We start from the raw sequence: 7,269 nt of genomic DNA, 5'->3' as shown, positions 1-7,269 counted from the left end.
GGCTAGCGGTTTTGAGACTTCTCCCAGCTGCTCATAGACTATTTTGTCTGCCTCTTCATCCTGGTTGGGTGGTCCATAGCAGACTCCCACCACGATATCTGCCTTGTTGGCCTTCCCCCTGATTCTTACCCATAAACGCTCAACCCTATCGTCACCATCATTAAGCTCTAGGCAATCAAAACACTCCCTAACCTACAGGGCTACCCCACCGCCTCTCCTTCCTTGCCCATCCCTTCTGAAGAGTTTATAGCCATCCATTGCAGCACTCCAGTTGCACGAGTCCTGCCACCATGTTTCCATGACGGCAACTGTATCATAGTTTTCCTGCTGCACAATGTTTGTTGCACTCCTGTTTGTTGCCCATGCTGTGGGCATTGGTGTATATGCACTTCATTTGGGCTATTGATCCCACCACCTTTTTTGGGGGAGAAGCCCTAATTCCTATGTGACTGTTCTCAGGTGCTTCCATGGTTTCTAAAACATCAGTAACACTTGTGTCTTTGCTGCCACATGGATCTCCTCCATCCCTTACCTCCACTGAGATGGCAGACCAAAGGACCTTGCTAGCACACCGTCCCTCAAACATTGGCATGCCAACCCATGTCTTATCACTAATGAGCCTGGTTTTATCCCCTTCCCCCTTCAAATCTCATTTAAAGCTCTTTCAATGAGCCCTGCTAGCTCCGGCGCAAAAGACCCTTTTCCCTCTTTGAGACAGGGGTACCACAGCTGTCGCCAGCAGGCCTGGTGTCGTGTAGACCGACCCGTGATCAAAAACCCCAAAATTCTGCTGGTGACCAGGTATTGATCTGCTGGGTCTTCCTGTTTCTTCCCTCATCATTCCCTGCAGCTGGAAGGATAGAGGAGAACACTACTTGTGCTCCTGATCCCTTAACCAGTCATCCCAAGGCCCTGAAGTCTCTCTTGATTGCCCTTGGACTTCTTATTGTAACTTCGTCGCTGCCTACATGGAAAATCAATAATAGATAATATTCCGAGGGCCATACCAGGGTAGGAAGTTTTCTCTTCACGTCTGTAACCCGTGCCCTAGGGGAGGCAGCAGACTTCCCTAAGAAGTGGGTCCACTCTGCATATTGGGCCTTCTGTCCCCCTCAGAAGAGAGTGTCCTATGACAATGACCCATCATTGTTCATGGAAGCAGTTTTGACGCAGGGCATAGGCCAACTTAACCTCAGCAACACCTCCAAGCTAGATGAATTATCATCCTCGTTATTGTTAGGTTCCATTTGCAGAGCCTCGTACCTATTATGCAAGGGCACCTGGGAAGGTGGGGTAGTCACAGAGGAGACGTGCCTGCTGCGCTGGGCAGGAATGTGCTGCCATTGCCCCCTATCCCTTAAGTCACTGCTTTCTGCCGGGTGGAGAGAGGATAGGGAATCCTCCATATCATGGGTCCTGTCTGCCTGACAGGTCTGTCCCAGGGATAGTAGGGTGCAGATCCAGCAGTCTATCTCTCTCTCTGACTCCCTGATACTCCTCAACCTACTCACCTCCTCCTGGAGCTCTGCCACTAAGCAGAGGAGTTCCTCTACCTGGTCCCACCTCGCACAGGTGTGCTCACTACTGCCGTCTGGTACTGGCATAAGAGCAGGGCACACCCTGCAACCTGACATCTGGATGGCAGCATGTTCCCACTGGAGCTCTGTCTGGAAAGCTGCGTTAGTCGTGGTGGGTGCAGAGCTTAGAGAGGCCATGGCTTTCTGCCGGGTGGATACCATTGCTCTGTGGTTGAGCTGGCAGAGCTTCAGCACCCTTTCTGCACACCCTTGCATGCAAACTGCCATGCCACACCCTTGCTGACATGCCATGCCCTGTTTGCCTGCCCTGGTCACGAGCGCTCCCTAACGGCTTCTTTTATATGCATGGGGGGCCTTGGCCACTGTTGCTCCTGGCCCCATCCAGGTCTCATCAGCCATTGTCGCGTGAGCTGCGGGCTCCTGGCGGGTCTCTCTGCTCCCCCTGAGATTCCCCTGGTTCACGAAACCCCCCTGTACTCCACTGCAGGTCGTGCCAGCACCAGAGCTGCTGACCTTGATGAATGTCTATTCTCTTTTGCCCTGACTGAGAACACTTAGACCCTCCATTCCTGAGAGGTCTTGCTGTGACCCCAATGTACAGCTTAGGAACATGTCTGCTGATCTCAGTGGCATCACTGATGTAGTTGCATCTTCACTCATGTCTACACTACAGTTGAAAAGCTCACTATATTGTAAGGTAGATATATACCAGACATAAAATTTAAAGCTAGCTCAGTAACAAGTGTGTGTCCGCAGTAGCCCTACGGTATGGACATTGCACAGATATTTGGTTGTTGCAAAGTTCACTGAGCTTTTTTGGTAGGTTTTGATTTTTGCAGGCAATCCTATGCTCCCTACTAATCTGGCTACATTGCTAACCACAGTACACAGCCTAACCAGCTCAAACCTACCTCAGAAACCCTCTCCAGTGTGTTACTGCTGTCTCATCAGAAGAGCAAAAACTTACTGGAATATTTATACAGGCTTTTTTTGCTGAAAACAATTCTCTTGCAAGCCAGCTCTGGGAAGCTGATGACAAGAAGGCATATTAGCAGCTGAAAAAAATATCTGTCTCCTGTAAGACCCTATTTTCATGCACTGTTGTGGGATAATCCCCTGTAGAATTATCTCAAGAATTCCTCTGTCCTTGGCTTCCAGAATATGAAAACATTGTCTTTTGGTTTTAGCCTGGAAATTTTTTGCCTGATTCTGTAATATTATATCTAGCAAAAAGTACTATTCAAAGTGCAAAGACTCTACAAGTACTCAGACAAAATTCTCTCTATTCAGAGTTTATTAAAATAAGCCAGTAAAGTAGGAGAAGCTGTTGCTGTATTATATCACATTTCTACTCCTCACATCTACTCAAGTTCTTATATCATATCCTTTTTTATATTAGAGATGGATGGTTTCTTCCAAATGTGTCTCAAAATAAATGTCTCTAGGTGTGCTTTTATTTCTTTTCACATGGCAGATGGTGAAATGAGGCCCTCATGTATTTCTGTAATAATGGTTTAAAATTAAAAAATAAATAATAAATTGCCAGTCTGGCATTGACACCAACAGCTACAGAAAATAGATTTTCCCCTGAAAATGGGTTTTGGCAAGGCCTGATGTGTGAGTGACACTGACAGGTAGCGCTTCTGATTGGCTTTAGATGTGTTTGAAACTTACCTTAATATACCAATCACTCAGCAAATCTGTTATGGACTTTTATCGCCACTGGTATTTTCCTGCCAAAACTTCACTGTTGTTTATCTCACACTTGTCAAGTTCATGCAGATACAGGAGACATTGGCCGGGAGCTCACTCATGAGAGAGAGGGGCTGGGTTTTGTTGCCAGACTAAGACAAAGATCCAAAGAGAAGCAACTGACAAGGTAGCAACACCATCCTCATCTTGTGATGGCCAAAATTTGGGAACTGTTAAGGATAGTCAGCACTGTGATTCATGAAGCATTGAATGGATCCTGTCATAAGTTGACTGAAGCATCACATTTGGATGTTGACATATAAAAACGTTTCCATAAATGGGTGATTAAATTTAAAGTAAAATATGTGTTACTAGCTAAATATTTTGGAAATATTCTCTATATAATGCTTTCATAAATACTTTAGAGCCACAACAGCATAGAGCTCTAATAATCCCTACTAAGGGTAAGGTAACCTTTTTCATGGCTGCCGGCTGCTAGGCCGATTCTGGTACTCAGGATAGTAGGATGAGCTCTACAACATACTGCACAGCATGACTTAGGAAAGACCCCTTCTTACACCTCACAAACTGAAAGTGCACCTTATTCTGCACAGCTATATAATGACTGAAACTTTCCAACAGTGCCCTGTTTGCAATGCACATGGCCCAGGTGCAGTCATGGTACTCTAATTAGCAACACACTATCTTACGCTAAATGCCTCAGGGTGCAGTTAATTACACATATACTTTTTTGACTGAAAAGTGTCTTAGGAGCAGGTCTCTTATTATGTGTATTCCCAACATTAATAAAGATTTGTCCATATAGCCGTAGCTGTTTCTGAGCTCTCCTCCTTCTCATATTATCCTACAGATGTGCCTAGAAAAGAGTTCCTCCTGAATAAACGTCTCCCAGTGTAGCACTGAATGCACACCTCCATCTCCCCATCGACATTTCCCACAGCTGATGGTACTTAGCACCTTGCAAGATCAGACTCACCTCACTGAAGCTAGGAAGGGTTATGGGTTTCATGTACATTGATATATAGATATCAAACCTAATGGTTTTCTGGAGATGTTTATCCTATTCCTAAAAGAGAGTTACAATAACTCAGGAATGCTAAAATTTAGCATTCAGCAGTTACTAGCTTTCTATTGCAGAAGTAATGTGGTGTGTGATTCAAAAATCATTAGATGCACTCTGTTTTACACAACTTAACACCTCTGCCCATGTAAAAAGTGTCCAATAGATGCCTTGATACCTCTCCATCTCCAATAGATGAACATCATTAGGGACTACTGGTCTGACTCTGGTTATCCTCACCAGGCCCGATTTTGACTCATATTCCTGGCTTGACCTTGGATCTGCCTCATCACCAGACTTGCATGTAATCTGATCTTGGGGTCCCCCTCACTGAAGGCAGTGGGACAGACTGGTGAGGACCCTGCCCTGCCAGACAAGTTATCATCCTATCTCCCCAGCTCTTAGAGAGCATCCAGCCCTCACTGTGTCTTGATAGACTGCACTTATTCCTGTGAACATAAAAAATATCCCTTTTAAAAAATATATTATTACTAATTTCAGAATAGACATTGGGAATCAAGACTAGATTTGAATTTAAGTTGCCTTGGAAGTGTAACTACCCGTGGTTTCTTATTTCTGTATTTTAAAGAGGAATAATAAGGTGAATCTTGATCCAGTTCATCCCTGTTTCTCTTTCAGCTAGCATAAACACAGTTTAAAAAGCATGACTATAGCTAATCATTAAGTTTCAATATTCAGCTATTTAATAAAGTACTTTTAAGACACTTTGCATCATAAGATTTTAAATCCTATGCCAAAAATATACTGTTCTGACTTTAGCATTCTAACTCTGTGTATCCTTTGTCAAGTTTTGGACCAACTTCAGACCTCTCTGGGCCTAATTCATCCTCTTTTCATAACTTGCTTGACACCACCCGCTCTCACCACACAAAATCTAAAGTTCTGAGTTGCAGCCATGTAAATAGAAGATCTAAACTGTATTTGCGATCTGTATGATGTTTCCCTCAAGAGGCTGTGATAATTAAAGTGATTAATTATTTTCTGTTTCTTGAAAACAAACGTGTTTTATTTAGTCACCAGTATACAGCAAACAGAGACAAGGGATAGAACAGGTCTCACTCACCTGAACATGATTCCTTCCTTGAAAGTTTTGGGTTATTTTTAGTTGGCTTAGAGGCCTCTAATTCTCAGCTGAGACAAATGTTCCCTCCAGGTTTTACTATATCTCAAAAAGGAATGTGATGCAAAGGTGCCTGAGCTGAGATAACAGGTAGTATGTTACCATGCTGTGCATGAATGGCATCTACATTCATGGGCCTCCTGTTAGTGTACTGGTAAAAGTTGGAGTTCATTACCTGAGATGCAGCTCCCCACTAGCATGATTAGATTGCAGTTGGATTAAAATGAATGCATTTCACACACAACTTCCTGATTCAGGTCTTCTATAGCTTGAACAGTTGCTTACTGTGGTGGTTTATGTCCAAGAGATGTCTGGAAGATCAGTCCAAGTGAGGAAGTTCTTTGAAAAGACCAGCTTAGCCACAATAATAGTGATACTATGTTTGATTCATTAAGTTCTATCTTGCTAATGTGTGTCTATTGGAAAAAAACCAACAAACCCACACATAAAAAACCCAAACACCAAACCCTACATAGACATATCAAATGTAGGCCCATCTGTAGTTGCTGTTCCCTTTCTTCATTACGGTCTTCAACTATTCTTTTGGAAATTGTGGAAAAACAATTCTGATTGACTGGTACTTCACTGCTGGCATTTCCCATAAAAAGCTTCCTCCTGTTGTTCTTCTGAGGACTCAACAGATGATCGTATCTTATATCTGTTATTTTGTTTCTTGTTTTGTTTTGTTTTCCCTGTGAGTCCTTTTGATTTAACTGCATGCAGTCAATACAGAGAACTGACAGATTGCTCATTGTATATTTATTTACATGGATAGGAAAGAAAGTGCAGTGTGGATCTAAAATGAAACCCTTTTCTACTTATATTTAGGTTAAAAAAGAAGTGATCCAAGTTAACGACAACTAAAATGATAGGCCCTTATCTTAATTGAAATGCAGATGTTGCAGTATATAGACAATTTGTCAGAACTACTAAAGCTTACTCATTATTAGTTAATAAGCTATGATCTTTCATTCAAGCAAAAAACCACAGGTACTGTGCATCTGACTGTTCCGAAAATGTGTGTCATGGGATATGATCTATAAAGTAGCAGTCAAGAAGTTAGGAATAACCTGGCATTTTCCTGCCAATTGAAATAAATTGCCAAATGCCATTCAGATTCTATGTGAGTTATAATTAAATATAAGTTTCAGCACTTTCCGTTAGTCTTATTCATTATCATGCAATTTTCTACCACCCTGAACAGCACTACATTCTATCAGCCTTTTTAGGCTCTATTCAAGATGAGAATCTGACTAGTAGGAAGTTTCCATTCAGGGGATGCAAGGCAGCTGTGTTCATTTACTCTGCTAGGAATGCAGAGCTGTCAGTAACCCTGGAAACTCATGGATTGAGAAAGCCTCAGGATTCCTGGAAATATTGAGGAGTGTGTTTGTGGAAATATAGCCTGCCTTCTCTTGGAGCTTGGTGTGTTCCTAGGGCATAGTAACAAGCCTGGCCAAAACTGGAGGAATCAAGCTCTCTGTTTCCTTACATTAAAACTATTTTTCCTTAGTTAGCTTTCTTACTGTAGGCTTTCATGGGAGACCACTTAACAAACTTAAATGTCCGTGCCCCGGGCCTGACCCTGCTGTGCAGTCACCAAGTCTTTATAGCTGTTGTTACATGATGGGAACTCAAAGTATTTCCACCAGTCAGCTAGAAATACCTCTGCAGGGCAGAAAAGCACTCATATGACCAGGACAGTATGTACCAAAAAATACAAGCTAATTGTTGCTTCACGCTGTGCTTCTGTTTGTTTCATTTTGCTCTCTCTTTCTTCCACTTCTTTAAAGTAAAAGCATCTTCAGTATATGGAT

Source organism: Pygoscelis adeliae, unplaced genomic scaffold (genome assembly GCF_000699105.1).
Source record: "Pygoscelis adeliae isolate BGI_AS28 unplaced genomic scaffold, ASM69910v1 Scaffold164, whole genome shotgun sequence".
NCBI lineage: Eukaryota > Metazoa > Chordata > Aves > Sphenisciformes > Spheniscidae > Pygoscelis > Pygoscelis adeliae.
The sequence above is the reverse complement of the archived record's forward strand: the minus strand, read 5'-3'. Positions refer to the sequence as shown.